This window comes from Aquila chrysaetos, chromosome 10, assembly GCF_900496995.4.
Source record: "Aquila chrysaetos chrysaetos chromosome 10, bAquChr1.4, whole genome shotgun sequence".
NCBI classification, from domain to species: Eukaryota; Metazoa; Chordata; class Aves; order Accipitriformes; family Accipitridae; genus Aquila; species Aquila chrysaetos.
In genome coordinates, this window is record NC_044013.1 from 42,461,392 (window position 1) to 42,481,950 (window position 20,559).

Sequence of the window (20,559 nt, forward strand, 5' to 3'; positions counted from 1 at the left end):
TCAGGAAATGCAAAAAGCATTCTGATTTATACAAATTGTGAAGTCTAATATTGGGCTGTTAAGTGCACTGAATTTTGTATTATTCATTTGCTGGGTACAATAAACTAGCTGTGGTGTAAAGGCTATTGATTCCTTTGCATTAGAGCGCATTGTAATGGCCAGCATTAATATGTTTCAGAAAGATTTTTAAAACTAAATGTTGTCTTATGTTCTAGAAAAGGCTTCTAATGTATTGGTTATATATACTCGTATCCAAATCAAACCTACATGATACGTGTATATATTTGCTTAATTATCAAAATCTTAACTGAGTTGGATGGCGAATGACGCTGGTCCCTGGAACCTTTTCTCATCGTATTTGTATGTCTCAGCACAAAGAAAGGCTCCGCCAATAACCACATCAGCAAAAGGGCAATTTGCATCACAGCACCATTTTATAAGCATTTGTCATTCTCCCCAATATTGCCCGTGAATAGGTAAATGGTTACTTCAAACTCTGGAAAATAGGATGAGGCTAGGGGTCTGTCCTCCAAGACTTCCAGCTGCTGCGGGTTTTCTTCCCCGTACAGGTGCACAGGGTATCTGGGAGATCCCAGAGTCTGAGGTTCCCTGAGATCCCAGAGTCTGGTTCGCTCCGCTACACACCCAGAAACTGTTTGGACCGACAGAAAAGGCTTTGTCACAAAGAGTATAAAAGCAGAAACGAACGCAAAACACCCGATGGATTCAGTGGAGCAAAGATCTTAGCTAGAACTGTTTATTAACTTATGATTAAAAAAACCCTGAGGGCTAGGTCTCATCCCTTCTCGTATTCAGTAACTCCTCCAACGGTCCCTTGGGCTGGCAGAGAAGTAGGAGTAGCAGCATTTGGCAGAGGGGCAGTGACAATCAGCTGGGAATTACAGCACCTGCAGCCAGCTCAGCTCTGTCTGGAAGGGGTCTCCCTGTTTGAAACATCAGCCTTAAAACCGGACTAAATCTGTATGGAGGGAGGCCTTACTCGGGCCACAGACGTACGCTCTCTGCCAACACTGTCGTGGCCGGAGATGGGATCGCTGCTCGTCCTTGACCAGCACCTGCCACCGGGAGGGTTAGCACGAACGCTCCCTCCTCCACACACTGGGCAAAGTCAACCAGCTTTATCTCACCCTCACCTTCCTCACTGGCTTGAACTAAGCAGGCTCATTTTGCTGATGGTAGATAAGAGGGCATGCCTCAGAACAATTATCCATTTTTCCCGGCAAGTCTATTGCTGTGCTTACGGACAGTGCCGATACAGCACAGCAGTGCAAGCAGAGCACTCCCTCCGCTGACATACCTTTCACATTCCCAGCAGACAGCCGTTCTGGGATTGCTGGAGGCAGAACTGCTCCTGCTGGGCCCTTCCTCCACGAAGCTGTCAAATCTCCTTTTTCAACTGTTTATATATTTGACCTCTAAGTATCCCATAGCAATCAGGCAGGAATAATACCCACTTAAGGCAATACAGCCACAATCTTCATAGGGATCTCTACGTTCTGCCAAAATCTAAACAATAATAATTCATGTAGGGGGCAGGAAAGGGCTTCAGCTTACTGATATGCTTATGAAAAACATGTCTCAAAAAGCCAGAAAGAAATCAGGGGTGATAAGATTAGCTAAGGGAGAAGCATCTTGGGAACACTTCACTTAGGTAGAAAAAGACAGGCTATTTCTTCCCTTCAAAATTTACTAAACAAAACAAACAGTGCTTCTTCCTGTTTCTCTTAGTGTTTTTCCCAAAGCAAATCTGTTCCCTAAAAGCAAACATGACTTGCTGCAGTATTCCCAGATTTTAGATGGGGGGGAAACTTCAGAGGTTGAATGGCAATGTCAGAAATTCTCATAGTGTTTCCCCAAAACTCTTTGGAAAATTCCAGCCAGTATTTGGTCCAGATCATTCTTTCCCAATGCTCTCTACTTTCTTTTAATTGCTCCTTCTTCTTCCGAGGTTCAATTCAAAGTGCCCTGAGACCCACTACCCTGGAAGTGATCTGCTGTCCTAGAAAAAAACACAGCATCTCTACTATTAATTTTTGTGCTAGACCCTGTCTGTTGGATATATGAAAACCCACATGATTTTGTCCTCCAACAGGCAGACACATGACAGTTTATAACTGCTAGTTAGATGTTATTTGAACATAAATCATTCCAAGTTCCATAGCTCCAGATAACTTCTGAGTTGTGGTACCATTTCTTTAGCAGCTCTTGACAATCTCATGCTTCTTGGTTATTTTGGTGGATTTTTCTTAAGACATTTTAGCAAGAGCTTCCTAATGCAATTCCTTAAGCTTATATGTAAACTAAAATAAGAAACTACAGCCTAAGGCATCCACAAAGTCTTGTCAGGCTTTAGTGTGAATGCCAATGGTTTTTCCTCACTAAAAATTTCCCATTGTGGCTGTCAAAGTGGCACTAGCGGTAGGAGTCACATGTAAGAGGAAAGTCCCTGCTATGTCCTCTGCTATGTCCTCTATTCCCTCTCAGTGTAGGTTTAGACCTAGTAAAACCTGAAGAGCCAAGCTACTAGAAGTACGAGTTGGAAATTTATCTGTGTGGGAACAGTCGCCCTCATTAAATTTCCAGACACCAATGTTTCTAGTCAAGCCAAAAAATGCCACTTGAATCACTTCCTTGGAGATATTCTGGCACTTCTGCTTTTTGCTTGAGTAAGAGGATGGGGAACCAGATGAGAAAGTCGAGGCACACAGAGAAAATGACCTGGCCAGATCTGTAGTAAGATCCACACTAATTCTCAACACACTCACTTTGTCCTTTGCTCCAGAGTAAAGGTGTTGATCCTATGTCGTTAGATAGCATCATTTAACACACAACTTCCAATAAAATTCCCTTTAAAGTTAGAAGCCCTTAAGTATTTCCTTTCTTCCTGATGTGTTTTGCCCTTTAAGATTCAGTTAATTTCTAGATATCACCTACAATTTACTCAGGAGATCTGGGCCTCTTTTTTATTACGCCTGAACTGGCTCTTGGAGGTGACACTTTTCTCTTGGCTTCTTGCCAGAGAATATGGATTTTCCCCTCCCACATCTTTGTCTTTGCTTTTCTCTACTTCGTATTTTCAACTCAAATTATTTATTTATTAACCTATCTTTTTTTTTCTCCTACTCACTGAAGTCTCTGTTTCATACTTCAACTTCCTCTCTTCATTCCTCCCATCCCACTTTCTTGTTTGCACCATCATTTGTCAAACACCCCAGCAGTGGCTCAAATATGCTAAGTGATACTTTCTAAATTCTATTTATGAACTTTGGTCCAGAAACCTACCATCACTTACAGAGGCATTCCTCTGTAAGGCACATGTTTGGTTTCAGTTGCTGATGGATAGGGTATCATTCTGGAAGAAATGTGCCAAATCTGGGATCAGCATCAAAAATATTTTCCTACTCTTCTTAAGTGAAGCTAAACAAACAAACTTAAGTAAATGAGGAAGGAAGGGAGGAAGGAAAGGATCTGCCAAGTTTTTGGTAAGAGGTGACTTAATATTTCTAAGCTACAAACCCCTTAAACGTGGGTTTTAATCTAAGAGCTGGCAGGCTCCCAAGGAAAGCTGTGCAGCCTCACTGGCAGCGCTACAGCTCTTCCTCCAGTGAGATACTTGATTGTTTCACCCCCTTTTGCAGGGTCTCGGAGAGGATATTGCTCCAACAGATTTGTCCATTAGAGGGCATTAGAGGCCACTAAAATCCCTGGAGTTTCAAGTAACTAGAGGAGAGGAAAATAGTCCGTATTTCTTTTTGTTTGATAAATGAGCAGTGGTTTTGTATTCTTTCCACGACATGTATCTTATTGACTTATCTGGCATGTGCTGGATAGATTTCAAAATGTGAAGAAACTTTTTCTGAACGATTTAGCCATGGATTTTCTTTTGTATTCTCTGCTTCCCAATTCCTCCCTGACTGCAACAGGATCTGTTAAATATGAGCAGAGCAAGCAAATGATCTGACTAGATTAATAGTAATCACAGAATGATGGATTATACGTTAGAGAAATTAGAGATTCTATACAAAATATTCACACTGGAACTTTTAGCCCGGAAAGTCTAATCAGCAAAGAATAATTAAAATTGTAGCACATTGTTTCACACAATCAATTTCTGAATGCAAAGTTTTCTGTTCCAGTAGAAATCTCATTTGGATGCAAGACACCAGGAGTTTAATCCCTGATACTCGATCTGATACAAAGAAATAGTCAATTATCAAGATGTCATAAGAGCTAAGATAGTCTAAATGAACTTAATGGAACGAAATATTTTCTGAAACTGAGGCTTATGCCATGCACTGGAAATGGATAAAGACATGTTAAGTTAGTGTCTGCTATTTTGCCTTAGAGGTATAAACAAGCTCTTTGACAAATCCTAGTTGAAGTTTGTTTGATCACAATCACTCCCAGTGTACGTGTTTATGTTCTAAAAACTTCAGAGGAATGAGATCATTTTGTGTATCTACTTGTTTCTTCCCCTAGCAAGCAATGCCCTTCCCAGATATTGCAGTCATTTGCAGAGGTTAAGTTACTTAAATATTATAAAGCAATATTTTAATTGTTCTGGATGACTAATCAGCTCAGCCTAGATTATCACATTGCCCCAAAGGATAATTCAAGGTTATATCACTTCCTCTCCCTGAAATTCTGTTTCCTTACTCATTTATCATACAACAGGGGTCAAAAAGAGGAGAGATTTCACAGGACAAGAAGACCAGGTAGACTGATATTTTCTGGCTTCTTTTCTGGATGATCTCATAGGAAGGGCAGGAGTTCTAGTCACAGAAAGCAAGCTGGAGGTCTGGAGTGACGCTGCAATGAGACCAGGAGAGACAAAAATGCAGTAAGAGCTGCAAGCCAGTCATGAACCTCCTGGGCTCTTTCACTGTAAGGTATTTTCATCAGATTCAGTCTTCCAGGTGAAGTGATTGTGCTGTATTTCCTAATGGCACTGAAATACATCAGTATTGTTTTTCTCCTTCATAACAAATCAAGAATATTGCAGATATCACAGCTCTGTTACCGGGAAGGTGCAGATTAACTCCCCATCAACTCCCTATAGTGGATGCTACTATAAATAACACAAACCTTCACCACCTTCTCTTGGTTGTGCTGTGATTAATTTTTTTTATGTTTTTAATCTTTATCTGTACCTCATATTGCTGTGTGCTACTGCAATGTGGGACAGCTGCCTCCAGCCAAAGCTTTGGGTGGCTATAGAATATGGTCATCTGTGTGTAATGACCAACAATACTTGTTATCTTTGTTGTTACTGTGTCTGTGGCTTGGGACCTTTTAACTGCTTACACAAACTGCTCCCCAGGGAAAGCAGTCTTGGTTTTCCAGTCTGTGAATTTCTGTTTGGGGCCCTGACTCTGATTCATTAGGAAACACTAAATGGTACGTGTTCCTTCTTATCTGGGTTTTTTTTTTTCCAGCAGCCTTTTGCCTTTGCTGTTCACTGCTCTCCTGTTTTTTGTAAGTATCCCTAAGGACACCTTATGCTCCATTCCCATTTAGAGCCAAATTCTCTGAATTCTGCAGCAATGCACTAGGTCTTATTACCTGAATGCAGATTTTAAGATATAGTAGACCTCACATACAGAATTTTTCTGACCATTGCTCTTGCCAGAGCATCCAGCATCTTTCCAGCTCTTCCCAGAACCCAGATATTCCTACATGTTCAGTAAATTCACCCACTGACTCATGCAAGGCATGCTCCTATTCTCAAGCATTATGTGTGTATCCATCTAAGAACACCCCTCTTAAATCTGTCAGTGTTATTGTCTGATGCCTTTTAAGCAAAATCTGCACATCTCTCACTTGGTAGCAAAGCCAGCTAACCTGCTAAGGGTACATCCTCCTGCAGCATGGCCCACCTGGGAACATGTAAGCTCTTCCTGTCTGTTTTTTGCTGGACGATATACATTCACTCTCCTTTCAGCTTGCTTACTGTCTCCATCTACTCTGCATTCTGTAGGGTGTAACCTGCACAGTGTTTCCACTGTAAGCAATGCTCCTTCTGGGTTATGCCTTATCCTTACTTCACCAGGCAGGATTCTTCATAAAATCACATTACATTTGCTTGAGTGCTTGTCTTCATAAAGCTTTCTGGTGACTCGTGATCAGCTGTGTCAACGGCTACTCACACCCAAACCAACCTACCCAACAAGGCACAGATGAATGCCCATCACTCAGATGAACTGTGAAATTAAAACCGGTCTCAACTTGCACAATAAAAGACTGGGCCTGATGCTTTTTTTCCCCAACACTATATAAAACCCCATGTAATTTCCATTACGTTCAGCGGAATTATTTCTCAGTTAGATCAGCTGATTTTAGATTATAATCACATAGTGTCAGAGCCAGGATTTGGATTCAGTAACATCAGCACATCGATAAAGTATGTCTTTTGTTGTGGCATCCAAAGTCTAAGCTCTGCTGACACAACAGCATTTGTACCACACTCCTGCTCAATCCCGTAATGACAAAATGGCTGGTATCAGAAACATATGATTTACTTCTACAGGTATGAATCAATGGTTTAGCAAAGATCTGCATAAATTCACAGTTGGTTTATCCATACTGTTATTTTAACTTACTTTACACACAGATACTTGTGCAGCATGCAGAAACGCCACTGAACCGGTTCGTTCACCAAAGATTGCCTTTTTTTTCCTCCTCTCTCTTCTTAAGTAACCAGGTGTACAAGAGGGACTGAAGAGGGAAGGAAAAGTGTCTGATAGAAGGATAAGTCTTTAAGAACTGGGAGAATCTCAAGACCATAATTTAGTTTTGTGCTTCTTAAACAACCATTTTGTAAGCCTCATGTTAGCCTGTATGAATTTATGAATATAAAGACTCTTTGTTACTGAACAGTTTTTACCAACTGCTGCTCTATTTCCTTCTCATGAGTCACACTATTAGCTTATGCTGCCCTATTTAATTTCAACTGCTGCTTAAGCCCACTCAAGCTTTTCTAAAATCAAATTTTAAAAAAGCTTATTTGAAATAGACATCAAGTGGTTTGAATGGATGGTACACGGCACTGCCCTGTGGATACAATACATGCTGGTTTGCTGGGCTTCCAAATAAGGCTGAACAGCATGGAGTCCTCAGTTGCAGTGTCTTAGAGCTGCTGTTAAATGAAGCTGAAAATTGAGAATGAAGCTTACCTAGGACAGAAAAGTAACAGTACTACTATTTGAAAATCCGTAAGGAGAAACATAGGAAGGTAAATTTTAACCCCATTGAAATTAATTAGACTTGAGGGTTATCCGTTACCTGGGTTATAGATAGATAGATAGATAGATGGGTATTTGCTAAATGTACAAATACTTGCTAAGCAACCAGGGGTTCTATTTTTGTGACTGTCTTTGAAGCATTGCTATACTTGGCACTGCACAATGCTTTTATCAATGGCAAATCATGACCTGACTGGCACTAATGTCAAGACCTCAGTCTAAAGTAATAATTAACTGCCTGCCTGCTACCTCATAGTAAAGTTTTACATAAACTCTAGGAAGCAATGCAGAGGCCTATGGTATCACCTTCTACCATCTTTTCTTTTGTATAGATAAAGCCACAAAGAAAAAGGATAGGAGGAAGGATCTGTTGGACATGTTCAGGGGTGTTTCTTGTTTCTGCGAAAAGTGGGCATCTAATTATTTTTAATCCTTAAAGCAACAGCATACCTACCACTGTGAAGGACCCCAGAGCCATGGCCCTCTTGTGAACACCACGTTTACATTTGCACTTCCCTCGTGAACTCTCAGCTGGTATCCAAACATAGGTCCAGTCTTGCTTTTTTTATTATCTTTTTTAATTACCTGGCCACAAGGGCAATGAAAATGTTGGTGAATCAGACTGCTGGCTACTAGTAGCTATTGTTGCCCTAAACTTGAACCTGACCCTTTAAGGATCTGGGCACTCATTAACCCATTTTGCAGGGCACTTATTAACCCATTTTGCACTTTTGTAACCTTTTTTTCATTATGGGTGTGATCTTGCAGTACTGCAGGTCCACAGATTTCCTAAATATCATCATGTGACTTAAAAGCAGCAGTGAAACGAAGACACCACCTCTGCCTTACTTGCAGTCGTAACAGGGATTGAGAAACAGGATGAAAGCATTCCAAAGCTGCAAAGGGCAGGGAAAAATGCCAAGCTCTTTTGAGAGTATGTAGTACGACAGGAAAAGCCAGCTCCAAAAGAAAGGAGAGAGAAGGCACGAGAGAAAAATACTTCCTAGCTCAGTAACAAAGGAAAGGAAAAGACAAGGTTACACCTGTGAAGCACACGAACTTGCCCCAGCTTAATCCTGTAATGGAATTGCACTTAAAATATTTTGCTGTGTTAGACTGGCAGAATTGAAGCGGTCAGTTCATCTTTTCTTTCTGTATACAGAAATAGTTACACTGCTATAAAAGTCTATTTCTATTCTGAAAAGCAAAAATATTATGCAGTCCTGTGCACTTTCACAGCTGTGTAGCAATATCTTCATCAGAACTTTCACTCGCACGTTGATCTAAGTTAGAAAAAAAAAAAATTACATCCTTTCTTGACACAGTCATGGTAGTACAACCTTCAGATATAGACCAAAAGGGCATTGATTGAGCTGTCTTGTGAGATAGAAGGCTTTATCACACTAGGATGGAGAAGATTCTAATTGCAGTTTAAAGATTAGAAGCTGCACAGACATAAATTGAGCATGAGTAAGTCTGCCCAGCCTCCACGTGGCAGCTTTATCACCCTTACACCGAAGTTGTGTAACACGACTCTTTACTATACAATGTGCTGTTTGCATTGCAGTAGCTTGTAAGGACTCCCACTGAAACCTAGATCCCTTTATATTAGGTGCTGTACAAATACAGATTAAAAAGAAACCCCTTCCTTGCAACCTCAAAAGATGAAACAGGCAAAAGTCAAGAGAGCAAACAGAAGCACAGAAAGCTGGTATGACTGACTCAGTGGTCACACAGCAAGTCAGTAACACAGCCATGAGTAGTACATCAGTCTCCTGGCTCCCAGATCAGTGCCTTCCTTTCCTGCTGGAAAACTGTCTCTTCACCAGACCCTCAGAGAGCAGCTGAATTGTCTCTAGAAGAATGTAGGCTTGGAGCTTAGCAGCGTAAGCGAGGATAAACACTAAGTAGTAGCTCATAATTTGGACAGTACAGCAACAAAAAGTGAGTTTAGCCATTTTTTATTTACTACTATAGCAGTGGAAGATACTATGTCATTAAGATCTACCCTCATATAGCCATATGACTTGACAACACTGCCTCTTGTATTCCTATGAACACTGCTATCAGCCTTCTAATTGCACTGTAAACCGTGTTTGGTGGCACAGGATATTTATACCGCATGACGTTGCATCGGTGCCTGACAAGGCACTATGACATGATGCCATGGCATTACATCCTGCATTGATTCTACCACACCAGCTGTGGGACAAACTGCTCATCTGAAGCCCTGGCTTCTGTTTCCAGTGAAGCAGCAGCATATGACGGAGTCCTCTCCTCTTGCAGGGGCTGATCTTCTGCACATCTGCAAGGGTGGTGAACTGGTTGGTTTTCTTTAAAATCCCCACATGATGTTTACATTAGGGGAGAGGCAGGACAGCCTCGTGATCAAAACACTAGTTCTTAGCAGGATTGAGCTGATGCTTTGCCACTTCTGGAGTGACACTGGGTGTGTCACATAGCACAGGTTTTGCCTGATTCATCAGGTGCCCATGCAGTACACAGAAAGGTCTCACCTGAGAAGGGAAGACCTGGAGACAGGCCACCTCCCAGAACAGCTGCTGCCACATCCCCCCTGTCCCCACCCAGGAGGAGGGCCAGGAGACAACCTGGCTTTCAGAAATTTGGGCATTAGCAAAGACAACAGAGGAAACACAGTCCTTTTCCATCTGCATTAGCCTGGTCAACAATATGCAGCACTGATGCTTACAGCTGCTGCCATGCAGGGCTTCTTTGCAGGAACCTTCCTGGTGTTTGCTGCCTTCATGGGAGAGTTACTGTTTGACAAGTGCTTTTTGCTACAGCAGCATGCCCTACACACGGGTTCCGGCCTGAAGTGAAGCACCAGCTAAAGAGATCTACTGAGAGTATCCAGAACCCACATAATCCAGCACCCTGTCTGTAAAGCTTCTGCCGTCAGCCTCAGTAGGGATAAAAGGACAGTCTCTAGGTTGAAGTACTGGACTCTGGCTCTGAGGGAGTTTTAGTTCTTCTACAGACTATTCCATACAAACTTTGGTAAATCCTTGATCTTCAGTCTGAATTTGTGTATTCATCTATAAAACAATGCTAATAACAACCAGTAGTCAAAGCCACTGTGAGCCTTAAATATTTAATGTAATAATTTTCTGTTTGCGGGAGTACCAAGCGTTATCACCATCACAGCACAGGATGTCTGACTGAAAAGCAGAATTTATAGCCCAAATTCCACAACGTAACTTTTTAATGTACAGTGTGTTACTGAATTTGGATATGTACTTCCTGTGCATGGCTGGATATAGGCTTAAATTTCAGGTCTTGCAAGAATACTCTCTCTTTCCTGTGTCTTTATTTAACAGCAGCCTTTTCCTGTTCAAAACTCCAGTGAGCAGACCATTCACAGAGACGAAGAGACAGCATGCAGCTGCTGTGAGACAAAATGTTCAGCCGCAATTACATTTGTTCTGCAGCTGATCAATCCGTCTGTAGGTCTGAGCACGTACATGTCATTCCCCCTGTTTATAGTCATCAAAATGACATCTGGCAAAAAGGTAAATTATGCTTCCCCAAAATCCTGCTTTACTTTGGTGGGAAACCTATTGCTATTGTCAAGCCTTATTTATTACACCTTTTCTGTGTAATCTGTGACTTCAAGAGAGATATAATGAGTGTATAAGTAGAAATCTCGTCAGTGTCTTTCAGGAAACATTTATAAATGGTACAAAATAGACCCTAGTTAAACTTGAAGTCATACCTGTGTACACACTGCCCACTACACCGCTTGCGCAAGATAGTTATTATGTACCAACTTGTGTATTTTCAGTACTAATAGCAACACTGAGCTTTTACTTTTAGTGCTACAGAGGCTGCTGGAATAACGGAGCACGTAATTACATCCAGCAACTCTTCAGTACTCAAATTACAAAACCAGATTTCTGTGCCAGGCCTTCAGGAAGTAAGACATGGAAGGAATCTCACAAATAACCTGCAATTACATTAATGCAGAGGGCAGGTCCTTCCCTTAAAAGCTATCAGATTCACTGGAGTGACCCTATCTGGCTGATCACAGAGCCAGACGTGACACTTCAGTGGAGAAAAAAGTAATGCAGGAGGTAAATTACAACAGTCACAGTTCTGGTGCCTCTGTTTAGAAATAATGAAACAAAGCCTGCAGTGTGGAGGCAGTTAAACAGGATAGTTGTGTCTGTATTGTTATAGCTTATTCCTTTAATTTACAGGAATGGGCTGTGCTCACATAAGGTACTTTTTACATGATTACAGCTCTGCTTGCAGTATGAGTCTGCAGTGTTTTAACTATGTCTACTTTCCAGATTGTTTTAGTTACAGTCATAGAAAGCTGTCTGCAGACTAGCACTCAGATTTGCACAGATCTAGCTAAGCTGTCAAATGACACTGCTCAACTGCCACATTACAGAAATTTGGATAAAGTGAACAGAGATGTGGTGGGGAAGCCAGAACTAAAGATACCATTACTGAAAGGCACAACATGGCTAGCTTTTCTTAAAACTACGTTACTATGTGTCTGTAGAAGTGGTATTACCACATACTGACTTCTTCTAGGCCAGGAGCTCCTTAGGTAGTCTGCAGAATGCAATGTTTGCAAGAAAGGATAAAATGTACAGTGTGAAGGAAGCTCTGTTAACCCATTCCTATGAAAGGAACTAGATAAACCTTTTCTAAACACTTTCTAAACACTGTTTCTACCTCTGGTTATTAATGGACCTTTACTCATTTGCTTGAAATCTTTGCTGCTTATATGTCCTTCCTTCCTTTTTCTTCAGCTTTTAAGCGTTACCCCAGTTCTTCAATATACCTTTCCTTATGGATTTCTCTTCTGACTGCAAAGACCCTGAGAGATTGCACTGCTGGACTGTGCTGTTCCTGCTACTGTGAGAAAGAGTAACAATCTCTTGCAAAAAAGTTACGATAAAATACCAGGGTCATGTTTGGTAATAAACTCTCCCAAATCATTGACAGATTTTATACAAAATCTCATTTTCATAATTTTACCCAATTTCTGTTCCCCTAACCTGTTTTTCCTTCTTCTTCTCCTGCCATGCTTTGATTCGAGATTATAAATGTCTATCAGAAATGTGAGTTCTGAGTCAGTGATATAACTGAGAATACTCTCATTTACTCAAATGTCACTAGTTACCTTTACTAACTCCACCTGTATTGTATTCTGAATATGCCTGCCTGGATAAATTCTACCCTCTGAGCTTCAGATGTGTTTGTGGGAATTTTCCTAAAAGCAATGAGAGGTATACATGTTTCCTAATAAAGAAATTTGGTCTTAGGGCATTACTTTTGTTTGTCTTAATATCTGTCTTTACACTACTATTTATTCAAGTTCATATTCTAATATTTACTTTAAGACTCCTTTACACCAGTCTTACTCCATATAGAGTGGGCAAACACAGGCACACATTCTCAGTGTAACGTAAAAGGCTGCATTGCAAATAAGCGAGTTCCCATTTATCTCCCCTCCCTCTTACACCTATTTCCAACATTTTTACAACCCATCAAAAATGGGGGCTGGAAGAGATCTTAAGAAATTATCTTGTCCAACCTTCAGCTTCAAGGAACCTCCATTTCTCTCAAATTCTTCATCTTTTCTGTAGCTCTGCATATGGTCCCTGTAGCAACAGGCCTGGATACAAGCCACCCAAATATTTTCAAGCTCAGTTCCACATCAGCTCAGGCCCATCTCTGATCTGTAAGCAAACACTCTTTATCTATAAGCAGCCTACTCTTTCCCAACTCAGCTGCAGCAGGAATGCAGCCTCATCTGTTTCCAGGCAGAAGCTGTCAGACACAATCCTGTAATTCCCCAACATGCTGACTTTTTCTGTTCTTATTATTTTATTGATCTGCTTCACAGAATGTAGGTAGTCTATCCCTTTCACTTTTCCTATTAAACTCAACTTGCTTTTCTATAAATTGACTTTATAGACAATTTATTGGAAATTTACAATGACACCCTTCATGCAATTGATTTTCCTTCTCTTTTCATAATCCTGCTAGTCCAATGCCAAAACACAGATTTCATAAAAAGCAAAAAATATTCTTCCTGTTGTAAACACGTTCAGCAGTTTATTACTGACTACATCCTAGGTTAGCATAAATCACTGGACATTTCTGCCTTGGGTCAGATATTTAAAAAAAAAAAAAAGAAGGCTATTTTGTATTTACACAAAAGTGTATGGGTCTGGAACGATTCAGAATATTCTCTGCTATCTTGTTATCTGTTACACTCAGAGTCTGCCAGGACATAGCCCTTATTCTGACTTGTTATGTGACTGTTCTGACATTCCTCTGGTCTCACATCAGCTTCCCAATCCCAGCCCTTTTCAGCTAATGTGTGATTGCACCAGGCAGAAGAGAGTACACATCCCCTTAGCACTTGCGGAAGCAGCACTTTTGCTTTGAAAGGTGCAGCTTGTTACCCACTGGGACATTCGGCTCTTCTAGCTTGTATGTACCAAATGCTCCTGGGCGCTTCCCCTTCAGGACAGTGCATGCTGCTGAGGAGCCAGGACGAGAACTGTCTCTGCCTCAGAGTCGACCCCAAGCGCAAGCAAGTGCTGAAGCGAGGGCTGCAGAGACACGCTCTGCTTCCTCATCGCCTTGCCTTGCCTGCCCACCCAGGGCCCCTGCCCCAGCTGCTTCTCTCCAGCAGTCTCTGGCTGGAATATTTAACTGTGCTGTACTTATCAGGACCAGGGAACAAAAAGCAGGACGGAACAATAAGCAGTCCAAGAAAGGTTATTTTAAATCTGGCAGACAGGGCTTGTTGCAGACCAGAACATCAGCTGGATAGATCCTCCTCCTCCATATCAAAGTGAAATGAATGTTCTCACAAGGTGGGTCTGTCTCATCTGACAGCAATGCTGTGCTGAGAGCTTTTTGATCAACCCTGCCAGCCAGACCTTGGTGCCCTGAAGATGAAAGTCAAATTAGGAGTCTGGCATCTTGAGGAAGGAAGGGGAGCAAGTTTGCAAAACGAACAAGAAATGGCGGGGACTGAAGTATAGCTCTCAACAGCCAAACTAGAGTTAAGCCACGTCTGCCTGGAGTCTGCAGCTGTGCTGGCAAAGGCAAGGGGGGCCAAGAGGCATCATCTCTTAAACAGCTTCTGGGCTGCCTGCCTATGTTGCTTTGTGGCGGGAGGCGATGGCAGGAGAGAAGAGGCCTGTGCTGAAGCTATGCATTTCTTTTACGTGCTTTCAACAGGAAGCAGGCCAGGACTGGACCTTTCCTCAAACCCTACCAAGCATTGGCAGGAATTTGTGTCAAGGAGCGTCTCTGCATTCAGTCAAATGGCACATAGTGATTGCTGGAGGACACTGTCCCTGTCCTCACCCTGCATGAATACCAGTATGTCACCAGGCCTGATTTTCTATTGTTTAACACCTTTGCCTTAATTTATATTATTCCCTCATGGTACATTTTGCTTGGATGCAGGAGGCTTCTGAATCTACAGGGTAGAAAAGAAACTGATCCACAAAATAATTCCGTATTCAATTGTAATATTTTGCAGTTCTCGTAGGACTTAGCATCTCTGTCTCAAAGCACTGTGTTACCATTCCTGTACTGAGTTAGTTGTATTTCAGTTTGGTTTAAGTCTGGGCTTAATGACTTATCCGAATTCACCTAGGAAGCAGGTAGCAAAGTTAGGAAGAGCAGCTAGTGCTTCTAACTCTATACGCCCTGCTTTGGCCACAGGCCTTGTATCCTCTCTGATTTTAATGAACCAATTAGAACATTTTCAACCCTGGTTATAATGAGAGATTTGGTGGTTTGCACCACTGTAAATAATCAGATATAATTACAGTGCAGAGTGAGACAATTGAAGCCAAAGGAATACAAAACAGCTCAGTAACATTTTTCACTGCACAGTGGAAAAGAATGTCCTTTCAAATCACACAGAAACACTGCAGACTGAGTGCCTGTGCCTGTCAGGCATCATGCACCTCCTGCAAGGAGCCTGAACGCCTTCAAACAAATTGAAGTTATTGGCAGCTGCGTTCAGAGGAAACACAGGCTGAAGAGGAACACCTAAAACTAGTATGTTTTAGAAAGGATTTTTTAAAGAAGAAGTGAAATAGCTGTGTGGTAGAGGTCAGTGACATTTGAGATTATGCTGACATATATTAGGGTGTGGATAACAGTGAACTCAAGTGAGGCTTGCTTTCTCTGTAATACAGGGACCATTTTCTACTATCCTTGTTTAGGACAGTTCAAGTTCAAAACTCTCAGCATGACCTTCAGCCATCCAAGATAACAGCTCTTGTAACTTCAATGGGTAAATTTAGCACAGATGTTTCTGAAAGCAGCTCCCTTACAAGGTACCCATGGCTAGCTTACAAAGAAGGAATGGTTTTGAACCTAAAAGGAAGAAACGCAAACCTCTGTCTCCCTTATTCCAGTGCAGCTACTCATCACAAAAGAGCTGAATTCACCACACACACTAAGCTATCTGCTCTATTTATTATACCCAAAGATGCGGTCCAAAAATTATAAAACCCCAAAGAGACCAAAAGAATGCAAAGAAAAAATTACTGTAGTCTATCTCTGATATTCCATCTGTGCAACTTTTCCACAGCATACTCTTTTCGCAGACCTTTACAGATTAACTCCTTAGGTACCAGACGTGCATCAATTTATGACCATCTACAGAAAACTGATTCTAATTTTCACTATGAGCAATGGTGAATAAGCTACAGAGCAATGGGGGAGAAGGGGACAGAGAAATGACAGCTCAGAATTCCAATAAAGGAGGCAGTCTGGTGTAGTGTGTGAGGTGCCTGTAGGAAGATCAGAAGATTATGCTCCTGGCTGCTCCATGATGACCCTGAGAAAGTGGCCTCATCTCCCTGTTTCCCCTCCCAACCACTGTTTGTCTTGTCTATTTAGACTTCAAACTCTTCAGGGCCAGAATTCCCACACCAAGCAGCTTGAACTGTGCCAATATTACTTGTAGTCACAAGGCAAATAACAACACATACATGAAATGAAGTAACAGCTGAAACTGTGCCAGTCACAGCAGCATTTCATGGCCAGGAATACACTATAGCAAGGGTGGCAAGGAGACACTGAGAGGGGCAAAGACCACTTAGAGTTTTAAAAAAATATTTACAGTATATGAAATTGCAAAGCCTAGTACACAAGGTTTCATACACTCTTAACATTTCCTTGCAGAGCTGGGGTGTTTCTTTATTTGTATGTCAAGTTTTTTTAACCCTTCAACTTGTGTTGCTGTCACCTGGACCACCTTCACCTTCTGCTGAACTTTAGTGCTATTTGATCACTGCTTGGAAAGTCCATTAACCCGATATTTTGGCCCAAAGCTTCTCAAAGAGAGAAAGGATTTTTTTCACTCATTTCCCATAATAATTCAGTAAGCACTGAGCACACAACTCTCAGTGCTTTTGAAAATAGCTTTTTGTTAGAGTCGGACCTTTGTTACATTCTCTCACAAGTCAATAATCCATCCTTCTTTACATTTTTTCCTCTTAAGGAACATGACCACTAAGGCCTGCACAAGCAGAGCACAAGGCACCTTCCTCTCCCAGCCACGTAAGAGCTCCCTAGAGTCCTAGCTGCTGTACCCTGCTGAGGACAGAGACGGGACCTGGCAGTGACAATTGCTGTAAGAAAGGCCAAATGGAAAGTCATATAGGGTAGACTGCAATTCTCTCAGCGTAGGTCTGTACCTACAGGGTAACCCTTCCATCAAGACTGCAGTTGGCAGATGCAGTTCCCAGTGATATCTGTAAGGGCTATACCCACCCAGCCTCTCAAAGGAAAGTTTCAAGCTTTTGCTGCTTCCCCAGGCCCCTGGAATCATTAGTCAGTCAATGCTAAGTTTTCCAGTGTGCACTGTGGCAGTAATGGCAGCTAATCTATTTTGGGACTCTGACAGCACTTTCTTCTCTAACTTCTGTGCTGCTCAACATTCTCTCCACTGCAATCCCTTTCTCTCTTCAACTTTCTTTGCCCTCTCTTTCTTTCTTCCATTCTGCTTTTTCCCTTCACCTTCTCTTTTGCCTCCACAAACTCATGCTGAACTTTCTCCATTCCAAGGAGGCTACTCAAAAGAAACAGGGGCTTGTGAATTATTAACAGTGTAGACTGTAAATAGTGTAATTTTTAATGATAGCCAGACCACCAAGATACAGGCACTATTGCACAGATCAGCTACCCTGGTCTTAGTGTGACTGGCCTTAATTGGTCCCTCACCTATCATTTGTCAGGAATGCTTTATAGAATGACAACTATGAAGAGGGGGGGACATAACTTGTGGGCCTGAAAAAGCACCATGGGCTTTCCTAGTACTTTGCTATGTATTTTACTGTGCTGATCTAACTTCCAGAGGTCTGTCTGTACAATCCAAACAACAACTAACAGAAACCGATAGCCTCGGTGGTCCCTGAACAGAACGACCTTCTTGGGGTGTCTTGTGCAAGCTGAATGGGGAACAGCACAACAAGCAGAACTTGGACAGAAACTGTGATCTAAATTCATTGTTGATCTGTACTAGGATTCATAAAGCAGAACTGACAGCCTTTTGGTGGTGGAAGCCTTCCAGCAGGAAGCCATAGCAATGAAAATGAAGCACAGCAAGCACACTGCTGAGAGTCTTGCAAGTAGCTAGAAGACAGGAAATGCATGAGGCAAACACCTAGGCTCATTTTCAAAAACCCCAGATAATATTACAAAGGGATACAAAGAGAAAACGGCACCCAAACCTATTTCTATAAAAGCAGCACAGTCCCTTATTTGGGATACGCACTAATTTCAGATGGCTTTCCTAGTCCAGTCTAACGACTGACTGAGTCAAAAAGACTTCAGCAAAGCTGACTAAGAAACATACAATCACAAATCAGTTTAAAAAATCAGAGAAGAAAAAACAAACTAAATGGGTATAACTAGATTCACCATGTCAGAATACAAGAATGTGAAATAAGCAGATCTTGGTGCTTCAGCAGCCTGGGGAAAAGCTCCGTAACTGGATCTTGGAAAGCATTTCCAAGCCAGGCAGACAAAGAAAGTCCTTTCATTTGTGAAAGCTTATTGCAGTAACTAAAGTCTTGATGGAGAAAGATGGCACTGAGTTTATTAGCTTCCCAGCTGAGCAGCACTGTGCAGACTTGGCAGCTGCATCCATAAAGGAAGATAATGGAAAACACATAAATTAGCCTTGAGTCATTCGTGCAGCCTTGCAGGCCCTTGCAGCATGTGACTGTGTGGGGTATGCAGCCTGGTGCCACCCTTGATTCCACAGCTATGCCTCACCAGTGAAGAACAGTAAAAATCATCTGAAAAATCATCCAGTGTGGTTCACTTACAAGGAAAATAAACATGCCAAGGGTGCCGCGAAAGGGAAGTGTGGGTTCTTTATCTCCTCAAGTTTTGACTGAATTTTAGAAAGATACATTTTACCGAACAGAATGGATGAGTTGGTAGCTTGCAGGCAGAACCCATCTTTCCACCTCTCCTACTCTGGCTTCAGACACAAGACAACAGCCCTTCCAGCCAGGTGTGAAAAGAGAAGGTGCTAGCAATGTCTCCAGAACAGCCTGTGATACCAAACAATTTCTAATAAGCGTGCAAAACACTGGGAATTTACATATCACAATTTGCCTTTGTGTCCATAACACAAAAAACATGGACTGGGAAGTTCAAAGATTGGCATTTGGACTCCAGTGTTGTAAAGGCTGAACAACAGTGTAACTGCTGGAAATCCTCACTGTTTGAAGGTGTGTTAAATTAGATTAAATTATATTCCTCTGTTATACAAAGACCAGACTAAATGAGCTAATCATCTCTTCTGGCCCTCAAATCTATTACATTAATGAGCAGAAAGCACACTGAAGAAGAAACACCAACTATTGGAGCAGTACTTACAGAAATAGAGAGACTTAAAGAAATAATAAATTGCCAAATACTTTGCTGCTTTAAAAAAAAACTAGCAAGAAAGCCAGCAATGTGATAACAGCCCTACCAAGCTGTGTAAGTCGACTGCTATCTTTCCCTGGGTATAACAGCCCCCCAAGTTAAGCAAACAGAACCCAACCTTATTCTGGCTGTATGTGAGGCTCAGACCCTCAGGAGAAATCTTACAAAGTGAGTCATCTCAACTATGAGATGGCCTGATTCAAACATTCACAACTTATGAGTAACTCCAAAGTAGTGTTTCACAATATTCACTGGCTACAAATCTGCCTGGTTATAAGAAGTTGTTGAGGGATTAAGTGAAGATAGCTGCTTAGGGCTTTTCCATCTGCGGGCAGCAGAGGATTGATAGAGCAGGAACAGGATTATGCTGCTAAGAAGTACGGTGTCAAATTAGTGCTACCATGTGCTAAAAGCGTTTGTACAAACCAGCGTTAATCCATGCTAGTGTCCAGACCACCAAAAATACTCAAAACTTCTTCCTGCTCCTTTCTTTGACATTGTCTCACTACATGATTTAAAAAATGCTTTGCTGGCCTTGGTTACATAAGGGTAATTTCTGGGTGTTGCTACAGCTGAATACCTAATCCATACAACTCTTTCAGTGCATCTACCAGCTAAGCCACTACTTTGGGATGAAATCATAATTATCTGCAGTTAATTATCCTGCTATGTGCTTTTCTGAAGTCCAAAGAGAGAGCAAGGAAGAGTCACCTAGTCCAGAAGAGGGGCAGAAATTAGATATGCAAAAGAGGAAAGGAAAAAGAGGAAGGAAAGAGGAAAAGGGAGGGAAGGAGACAGGGGAATACATAAGCATTAATACAAACTTGCACAGAGAATGAGGTGGCCTCAGGGTCTCTTTCTTCAAGTTGTTTATGGACAACTCCATTAACTTTAACAGTAAATTCAAAACTTTATCATAAACCAGATCTTGCTGGATTTAGATGCTGAACTATATACGTTTAGAAAGAAATATCAAATGGTAGGAAACTCCCAAGGGTTTTCAAGCCCCTGGTTAGGGAAGATGAAATCAACTGCACACGTCACTGTCCTACACACATTCTGCAACAGAGTCATATAAGCTTTCACATATTTTTTGGTTTACGTGTTGCCTTGTAGTCCCATGGTCAAACAGACATCAAAGATGTCACAACCTGGCTTAAAAGATAATCTAACTCACTGCGACAGGAATGTTAACTGCTGCTGGTTGGGCATTTAAGCAACATAAGAACATTTCTTATCCCATTTGAGGACTCTCCAGTTTATCAACACAACCTCATCAGTACATCCACACAACAGCAGCTATAAAAAGCCTTTTGACTGCAATACTGGGGGAGTC